This window comes from Syngnathus leptorhynchus, unplaced genomic scaffold, assembly GCF_054491065.1.
Source record: "Syngnathus leptorhynchus isolate UIUO unplaced genomic scaffold, UIUO_Slep HiC_scaffold_23, whole genome shotgun sequence".
NCBI classification, from domain to species: Eukaryota; Metazoa; Chordata; class Actinopteri; order Syngnathiformes; family Syngnathidae; genus Syngnathus; species Syngnathus leptorhynchus.
In genome coordinates, this window is record NW_028231990.1 from 1,242,263 (window position 1) to 1,252,500 (window position 10,238).

Below are 10,238 nucleotides of genomic sequence, written 5' to 3' on the forward strand. Positions count from 1 at the left end.
CACTTAGTCGTTTTTTTGCCAAAGTGCCCACCTCCAGCGCGTGCCACGGCGCTTTCCAGGTCTTCTATCCGACCTTGTGCTGTCGAGGACGGCGTGTCCGACGCCGTGGGGAGACCAGCACCATCTCCTCCATACTCGTAAACGAGGTGCTTTGGAAAACGGGGGGAAAGTCGATGAGTACACTGACTACTGGGACCATTTCATTGTACTCTGGCGCACCTGAAGACCAAAAAAGGTACTGCACCTTAGCCCGGGTACCTCACCCCCTGGTACCTCGAGGAGAACTTAGAAAAATTTCGACACATTTTTGGTGAGCTCCAGGGAAAGAGGCTGATTTTTCGCTTTTTGAGGCCGACTGCCGAACCGGCGCGGGGCGGACTCACAAGCCCCGCAGAGCCGTGGGCACTTAGTCGTTTTTTCAGAGAGGCGACACTTAGTCGTTTTTTCGAAAGGCGACACTTAGCCGTTTTTTCGAAAGTCGACACTTAGCCGTTTTTTCGAAAGTTGACACTTAGTCGTTTTTTTGAAAGTTGACACTTAGTCGTTTTTTCGCTGATTTTGCTGGGACCTCCAGGCGAGGACCGGCGTTTTTCGTCTTCCGGGTTCGACCCGGGAACCAGCGCCGAGCGGACACATTCGCTCGCTAGTGCCGTTGGCACTTAGAAAATTTTTCGTTTGTCATGAGCTCCGGGCGGAGACCGGCGTTTTTCGTCTTCCGGGTTCGACCCGGGAACCAGCGCCGAGCGGACACATTCGCTCGCTAGTGCCGTTGGCACTTAGAAAATTTTTCGTTTGTCATGAGCTCCGGGCGGAGACCGGCGTTTTTCGTCTTCCGGGTTCGACCCGGGAACCAGCGCCGAGCGGACACATTCGCTCGCTAGTGCCGTTGGCACTTAGAAAATTTTTCGTTTGTCATGAGCTCCGGGCGGAGAGCGGCGTTTTTCGTCTTCCGGGTTCGACCCGGGAACCAGCGCCGAGCGGACACATTCGCTCGCTAGTGCCGTTGGCACTTAGAAAATTTTTCGTTTGTCATGAGCTCCGGGCGGAGACCGGCATTTTTCGTCTTCCGGGTTCGACCCGGGAACCAGCGCCGAGCGGACACATTCGCTCGCTAGTGCCGTTGGCACTTAGAAAATTTTTCGTTTGTCATGAGCTCCGGGCGGAGACCGGCGTTTTTCGTCATTCGAGGCCGACGGGGGAACCAGCCGGAGCGGACACGTTTGCTCGGAAGAGCCGTTGGCACTTAGAAAAAATTTCGTGTCTCGTGAGCTCCAGGGGGGACAGGCTGGTTTTATTCATCCGTAGCCGACATGGGAACCAGCGCGGAGCGGATTGGTGTTGCGCTGCCATATACCTCATCTCTCTCAGGAGTCCCCCCCTTATACGTGCCGATGGTGTTTTGGAAAACGGGGGGTAACTGGATGAGTACACTGACTAGTGGGACCAAGTACACTATGAGCCCCTGGTACCTAAAATGGAAGTATAGAGGCCGACTTTCGGGCAAGATCACGCCGGGTTAGGCTTCCAGGACCTCGGCGAAGCAATTTTAACGGGTTGCCCGATTCTTTTTTGAACCAGCCCGGTTCTTTTTTTTATCCAGCCCGGTTCTTTTTACACTTCCAGCTGGAGCTCGGGAGCGGCTTTTTGCACAAGATCACGCCGTGTTAGGCTTCCAGGACCTCGGCTAAGCAATTTTAACGGGTCGCCCGGTTCTTTTTTGATCCAGCCCGGTTCTTTTTTTTATCCAGCCTGGTTCTTTTTACACTTCCAGCTGGAGCTCGGGAGCGGCTTTTTGCACAAGAACACGCCGTGTTAGGCTTCCAGGACCTCGGCTAAGCAATTTTAACGGGTCGCCCGGTTCTTTTTTGATCCAGCCCGGTTCTTTTTTTTATCCAGCCTGGTTCTTTTTACACTTCCAGCTGGAGCTCGGGAGCGGCTTTTTGCACAAGATCACGCCGTGTTAGGCTTCCAGGACCTCGGCTAAGCAATTTTAACGGGTCGCCCGGTTCTTTTTTGATCCAGCCCGGTTCTTTTTTTATCCAGCCCGGTTCTTTTTACACTTCCAGCTGGAGCTCGGGAGCGGCTTTTTGCACAAGATCACGCCGTGTTAGGCTTCCAGGACCTCGGCTAAGCAATTTTAACGGGTCGCCCGGTTCTTTTTTGATCCAGCCCGGTTCTTTTTTTTATCCAGCCTGGTTCTTTTTACACTTCCAGCTGGAGCTCGGGAGCGGCTTTTTGCACAAGAACACGCCGTGTTAGGCTTCCAGGACCTCGGCTAAGCAATTTTAACGGGTCGCCCGGTTCTTTTTTGATCCAGCCCGGTTCTTTTTTTTATCCAGCCTGGTTCTTTTTACACTTCCAGCTGGAGCTCGGGAGCGGCTTTTTGCACAAGAACACGCCGTGTTAGGCTTCCAGGACCTCGGCTAAGCAATTTTAACGGGTCGCCCGGTTCTTTTTTGATCCAGCCCGGTTCTTTTTTTTATCCAGCCTGGTTCTTTTTACACTTCCAGCTGGAGCTCGGGAGCGGCTTTTTGCACAAGATCACGCCGTGTTAGGCTTCCAGGACCTCGGCTAAGCAATTTTAACGGGTCGCCCGGTTCTTTTTTTATCCAGCCCGGTTCTTTTTTTATCCAGCCCGGTTCTTTTTACACTTCCAGCTGGAGCTCGGGAGCGGCTTTTTGCACAAGATCACGCCGTGTTAGGCTTCCAGGACCTCGGCTAAGCAATTTTAACGGGTCGCCCGGTTCTTTTTTGATCCAGCCCGGTTCTTTTTTTTATCCAGCCCGGTTCTTTTTACACTTCCAGCTGGAGCTTGGGAGCGGCTTTTTGCACAAGAACACGCCGTGTTAGGCTTCCAGGACCTCGGCTAAGCAATTTTAACGGGTCGCCCGGTTCTTTTTTGATCCAGCCCGGTTCTTTTTTTATCCAGCCCGGTTCTTTTTACACTTCCAGCTGGAGCTCGGGAGCGGCTTTTTGCACAAGATCACGCCGTGTTAGGCTTCCAGGACCTCGGCTCAGCAATTTTAACGGGTCGCCCGGTTCTTTTTTGATCCAGCCCGGTTCTTTTTTTATCCAGCCCGGTTCTTTTTACACTTCCAGCTGGAGCTCGGGAGCGGCTTTTTGCACAAGATCACGCCGTGTTAGGCTTCCAGGACCTCGGCTAAGCAATTTTAACGGGTCGCCCGGTTCTTTTTTGATCCAGCCCGGTTCTTTTTTTTATCCAGCCCGGTTCTTTTTACACTTCCAGCTGGAGCTTGGGAGCGGCTTTTTGCACAAGAACACGCCGTGTTAGGCTTCCAGGACCTCGGCTAAGCAATTTTAACGGGTCGCCCGGTTCTTTTTTGATCCAGCCCGGTTCTTTTTTTTATCCAGCCCGGTTCTTTTTACGCTTCCAGCTGGAGCTCGGGAGCGGCTTTTTGCACAAGATCACGCCGGGTTAGGCTTCCAGGACCTCGGCTAAGCAATTTTAACGGGTCGCCCGGTTCTTTTTTGATCCAGCCCGGTTCTTTTTTTTATCCAGCCTGGTTCTTTTTACACTTCCAGCTGGAGCTCGGGAGCGGCTTTTTGCACAAGATCACGCCGTGTTAGGCTTCCAGGACCTCGGCTAAGCACTTCTAACGGGTCGCCCGGTTCTTTTTTTTATCCAGCCCGGTTCTTTTTACACTTCCAGCTGGAGCTCAGCAGCGGCTTTTTGCACAAGATCACGCCGGGTTAGGCTTCCAGAGCCCCGGCTAAGCAATTTTACCGGGCCGCCCGGTTCTTTTTTTGAACCAGCCCGGTTCTTTTTACACTTCCAGCTGGAGCTCAGCAGCGGCTTTTTGCACAAGATCACGCCGGGTTAGGCTTCCAGGACCTCGGCTAAGCACTTCTAACGGGCCCTGGTCCACCCCTGCCAGCGCATTTCAAAACTTGGCATTAATTTCGACCTAAGAGACGAAGTCTGATTTTTTTCTACCACTTGGGCGGCCTTTTTGCACCCAGAACACCCGCACCGGCACCATAAATTCGAAGGGTGCCGAGTGCGTCGGCGCAGATTCTGCGACGGAGTGACACTTCCCTCTTGTGGACATTCGGCGGTAGGTGAAATGCGCACTCGGTCTTCTCTTTTCTTTTCCTTCCAGTGAAACTTTGGCAACATTCTGCGAGCTGCTGGCTTCCAGAACCTCGGCCAAGCAGGTGGAGGATTTTTTTCCACTTCCAGCTGGAGGTGAGGAGGGACTTTTTGGGCAAGATCACGCCGACTTAGCAAGCAAGGTGGAAGTGCCAGCATGCTCCGTGGCTGGAAGTGTGGATGTGCCAGCACCCTCCCTGCCTATGGAAGTGTGGAGCTCCAGCACCCTCCCTGCCTATGGAAGTGTGGAGCTCCAGCACCCTCCCTGCCTATGGAAGTGTGGAGCTCCAGCACCCTCCCTGCCTATGGAAGTGTGGAGCTCCAGCACCCTCCCTGCCTATGGAAGTGTGGAGCTCCAGCACCCTCCCTGCCTATGGAAGTGTGGAGCTCCAGCACCCTCCCTGCCTATGGAAGTGTGGAGCTCCAGCACCCTCCCTGCCTATGGAAGTGTGGAGCTCCAGCACCCTCCCTGCCTATGGAAGTGTGGAGCTCCAGCACCCTCCCTGCCTATGGAAGTGTGGAGCTCCAGCACCCTCCCTGCCTATGGAAGTGTGGAGCTCCAGCACCCTCCCTGCCTATGGAAGTGTGGAGCTCCAGCACCCTCCCTACCTATGGAAGTGTGGAGCTCCAGCACCCTCCCTGCCTATGGAAGTGTGGAGCTCCAGCACCCTCCCTGCCTATGGAAGTGTGGAGCTCCAGCACCCTCCCTGCCTATGGAAGTGTGGAGCTCCAGCACCCTCCCTGCCTATGGAAGTGTGGAGCTCCAGCACCCTCCCTGCCTATGGAAGTGTGGAGCTCCAGCACCCTCCCTGCCTATGGAAGAGCCACCTCCGCGGGCATGCTGCTCAACCACGCCGGCCCAGAGTTCCAGCCGCTCGGCTACACTCTCTCACAAGCCCCGCCTGGAGCTCCCCAGCCCGCCCCTGGTACCTCAACTACCGAGGCCAGCCGCTCGACCAGGCCGGCCCAGAGTTCCAGCCGCTCGGATAAGCTCTGCCACTCTCCCGCTAAGCAGCCACCGGTAACGGGGAAATGTCGCCGCCTTGTGGACACGCCCTTGTAAATGAATGGGCTTTCGCACTTAGTGCAATTTTCGCCAGCTCCGTGGCTGCAAGTATGGAGCTATGGAGCCACCAGCCAGGCTGGAGCTCTGGAGCTCTGGAAGTATGGAGCTCTGGAGCTATGGAGCTATGGAGCTATGGAGCTATGGAGCTATGGAGCTCTGGGGCTATGGAGCTATGGAGCTATGGAGCTATGGAAGTATGGAGCTATGGAGCTATGGAGCTATGGAAGTATGGAAGTATGGAGCTATGGAGCTATGGAAGTACGGAGCTATGGAGCTATGGAAGTATGGAAGTATGGTAGTATGGAGCTATGGAGCTATGGAGCTATGGAGCTCTGGAGCTCTGGAGCTATGGAGCTATGGAAGTAGGGAGCTATGGAGCTATGGATGTATGGAGCTATGGAGCCACCAGCCAGCCAGGCTGGAGCTATGGAAGTATGGAGCCATGGAGCTCCGGAGCTATGGAAGTATGGAGCTATGGAGCTCTGGTGCTATGGAGCTATGGAGCTCTGGTGCTATGGAGCTATGGAGCTCTGGTGCTATGGAGCTATGGAGCTCTGGTGCTATGGAGCTATGGAGCTCTGGTGCTATGGAGCTATGGAGCTCTGGTGCTATGGAGCTATGGAGCTCTGGTGCTATGGAGCTATGGAGCTCTGGTGCTATGGAGCTATGGAGCTCTGGTGCTATGGAGCCACCAGCCAGCACCCTCCGTGGCTGGATCAATGGAAGTGTTTTAGGTACCAGGCAGCCAAAGGGCCGGGGCCTCACGCTCGACCACGCCGGCGCAGAGTTCCAGCCGCTCGGATAAGCTCTGTCACTCACCCGCCGCGCAGCCACCGGTAACGGGGAAATGTCGCCGCCTGGCGGACACGCCCTTGTAAATGAATGGGCTTTCGCACTTAGTGCAATTTTCGCCAACTCTCTGACTGGAGCTATGGAAGTATGGAGCTATGGAGCCACCAGCCACCCAGGCTGGAGCTATGGAGCTCTGGAGGTATGGAGCTCTGGTGCTATGGAAGTCTGGAGCTATGGAGCTATGGAAGTATGGCGCTATGGAGCTATGGAGCTCTGGAAGTATGGAGCTATGGAGCTATGGAGCTCTGGAGGTATGGAGCTATGGAGCCCTGGAGCCCTGGAGCTATGGAGCCCTGGAGCTATGGAGCTATGGAGCCCTGGAGCTATGGAGCTATGGAGCCCTGGAGCTATGGAGCTATGGAGCCCTGGTGCTATGGAGCTATGGAGCTCTGGTGCTATGGAGCTATGGAGCTCTGGTGCTATGGAGCTATGGAGCTCTGGTGCTATGGAGCTATGGAGCTATGGAGCCCTGGAGCTATGGAGCTATGGAGCCCTGGTGCTATGGAGCTATGGAGCTCTGGTGCTATGGAGCTATGGAGCTCTGGTGCTATGGAGCTATGGAGCTCTGGTGCTATGGAGCTATGGAGCTCTGGTGCTATGGAGCTATGGAGCTCTGGTGCTATGGAGCTATGGAGCTCTGGTGCTATGGAGCTATGGAGCTATGGAGCTCTGGAAGTATGGAGCTCTGGTGCTATGGAGCTATGGAGCTCTGGTGCTATGGAGCTATGGAGCTCTGGTGCTATGGAGCTATGGAGCTCTGGTGCTATGGAGCTATGGAGCTCTGGTGCTATGGAGCTATGGAGCTATGGAGCCACCAGCCAGCACCCTCCGTGGCTGGATCAATGGAAGTGTTTTAGGTACCAGGCAGCCAAAGGGCCGAGGCCTCACGCTCGACCACGCCGGCGCAGAGTTCCAGCCGCTCGGATAAGCTCTGTCACTCACCCGCCGCGCAGCCACCGGTAAAGGGGAAATGTCGCCGCCTTGTGGACACGCCGTTGTAAATGAATGGGCTTTCGCACTTAGTGCAATTTTAGCCAACTCTCTGACTGGAGCTATGGAAGTATGGAGCTATGGAGCCACCAGCCACCCAGGCTGGAGCTATGGAGCTATGGAGCTCTGGTGCTATGGAGCTATGGAGCTCTGGTGCTATGGAGCTCTGGAGCTCTGGTGCTATGGAGCTATGGAGCTATGGAGCTCTGGAAGTATGGAGCTCTGGTGCTATGGAGCTATGGAGCTCTGGTGCTATGGAGCTATGGAGCTCTGGTGCTATGGAGCTATGGAGCTCTGGTGCTATGGAGCTATGGAGCTCTGGTGCTATGGAGCTATGGAGCTATGGAGCTCTGGAAGTATGGAGCTCTGGTGCTATGGAGCTATGGAGCTCTGGTGCTATGGAGCTATGGAGCTCTGGTGCTATGGAGCTATGGAGCTCTGGTGCTATGGAGCTATGGAGCTCTGGTGCTATGGAGCTATGGAGCTATGGAGCCACCAGCCAGCACCCTCCGTGGCTGGATCAATGGAAGTGTTTTAGGTACCAGGCAGCCAAAGGGCCGAGGCCTCACGCTCGACCACGCCGGCGCAGAGTTCCAGCCGCTCGGATAAGCTCTGTCACTCACCCGCCGCGCAGCCACCGGTAAAGGGGAAATGTCGCCGCCTTGTGGACACGCCGTTGTAAATGAATGGGCTTTCGCACTTAGTGCAATTTTAGCCAACTCTCTGACTGGAGCTATGGAAGTATGGAGCTATGGAGCCACCAGCCACCCAGGCTGGAGCTATGGAGCTATGGAGCTCTGGTGCTATGGAGCTATGGAGCTCTGGTGCTATGGAGCTCTGGAGCTCTGGTGCTATGGAGCTATGGAGCTATGGAGCTCTGGAAGTATGGAGCTCTGGTGCTATGGAGCTATGGAGCTCTGGTGCTATGGAGCTATGGAGCTCTGGTGCTATGGAGCTATGGAGCTCTGGTGCTATGGAGCTATGGAGCTCTGGTGCTATGGAGCTATGGAGCTATGGAGCTCTGGAAGTATGGAGCTCTGGTGCTATGGAGCTATGGAGCTCTGGTGCTATGGAGCTATGGAGCTCTGGTGCTATGGAGCTATGGAGCTCTGGTGCTATGGAGCTATGGAGCTCTGGTGCTATGGAGCTATGGAGCTATGGAGCCACCAGCCAGCACCCTCCGTGGCTGGATCAATGGAAGTGTTTTAGGTACCAGGCAGCCAAAGGGCCGAGGCCTCACGCTCGACCACGCCGGCGCAGAGTTCCAGCCGCTCGGATAAGCTCTGTCACTCACCCGCCGCGCAGCCACCGGTAAAGGGGAAATGTCGCCGCCTTGTGGACACGCCGTTGTAAATGAATGGGCTTTCGCACTTAGTGCAATTTTAGCCAACTCTCTGACTGGAGCTATGGAAGTATGGAGCTATGGAGCCACCAGCCACCCAGGCTGGAGCTATGGAGCTATGGAGCTCTGGTGCTATGGAGCTATGGAGCTCTGGTGCTATGGAGCTCTGGAGCTCTGGTGCTATGGAGCTATGGAGCTATGGAGCTCTGGAAGTATGGAGCTCTGGTGCTATGGAGCTATGGAGCTCTGGTGCTATGGAGCTATGGAGCTCTGGTGCTATGGAGCTATGGAGCTCTGGTGCTATGGAGCTATGGAGCTCTGGTGCTATGGAGCTATGGAGCTCTGGTGCTATGGAGCTATGGAGCTCTGGAGGTATGGAGCTCTGGAAGTATGGAGCCACCAGCCAGCACCCTCCGTGGCTGGATCAATGGAAGTGGTTTAGGTACCAGGCAGCCAAAGGGCCGAGGCCTCACGCTCGACCACGCCGGCGCAGAGTTCCAGCCGCTCGGATAAGCTCTGTCACTCACCCGCCGCGCAGCCACCGGTAACGGGGAAATGTCGCCGCCTGGCGGACACGCCCTTGTAAATGAATGGGCTTTCGCACTTAGTGCAATTTTCGCCAACTCTCTGACTGGAGCTATGGAAGTATGGAGCTATGGAGCCACCAGCCACCCAGGCTGGAGCTATGGAGCCATGGAGCTCTGGTGCTATGGAGCTCTGGAGGTATGGAGCTATGGAGCTATGGAGCTATGGAGCTATGGAGCCCTGGAGCTCTGGAGGTATGGAGCTATGGTGCTATGGAGCTCTGAAGCCATGGAGCTCTGGTGCTATGGAGCTCTGGAGCTCTGGAGGTATGGAGCTCTGGAGGTATGGAGCTCTGGAGGTATGGAGCTATGGAGCTATGGAGCTCTGGAGCTCTGGAGCTATGGAGCTATGGAAGTAGGGAGCTATGGAGCTATGGATGTATGGAGCTATGGAGCCACCAGCCAGCCAGGCTGGAGCTATGGAAGTATGGAGCCATGGAGCTCCGGAGCTATGGAAGTATGGAGCTATGGAGCTCTGGTGCTATGGAGCTATGGAGCTCTGGTGCTATGGAGCTATGGAGCTCTGGTGCTATGGAGCTATGGAGCTATGGAGCTCTGGTGCTATGGAGCTATGGAGCTCTGGTGCTATGGAGCTATGGAGCTATGGAGCTCTGGTGCTATGGAGCTATGGAGCTCTGGTGCTATGGAGCTATGGAGCCACCAGCCAGCACCCTCCGTGGCTGGATCAATGGAAGTGTTTTAGGTACCAGGCAGCCAAAGGGCCGAGGCCTCACGCTCGACCACGCCGGCGCAGAGTTCCAGCCGCTCGGATAAGCTCTGTCACTCACCCGCCGCGCAGCCACCGGTAACGGGGAAATGTCGCCGCCTTGTGGACACGCCGTTGTAAATGAATGGGCTTTCGCACTTAGTGCAATTTTAGCCAACTCCGTGGCTGCAAGTATGGAAGTATGGAGCTATGGAGCCACCAGCCAGCACCCTCCGCGGCTGGAGCTATGGAAGTATGGAGCTATGGAGCTATGGAAGTATGGAGCTATGGAAGTCTGGAGCTATGGAGCTCTGGGGCTATGGAAGTATGGAGCTCTGGGGCTATGGAAGTATGGAGCTATGGAGCTCCGGGGCTATGGAGCTATGGAGCTCCGGGGCTATGGAGCTCCGGGGCTATGGAGCTATGGAGCTCCGGGGCTATGGAGCTCCGGGGCTATGGAGCTCCGGGGCTATGGAGCTCCGGGGCTATGGAGCTATGGAGCTCCGGGGCTATGGAGCTCCGGGGCTATGGAGCTCCGGGGCTATGGAGCTCCGGGGCTATGGAGCTATGGAGCTCCGGGGCTATGG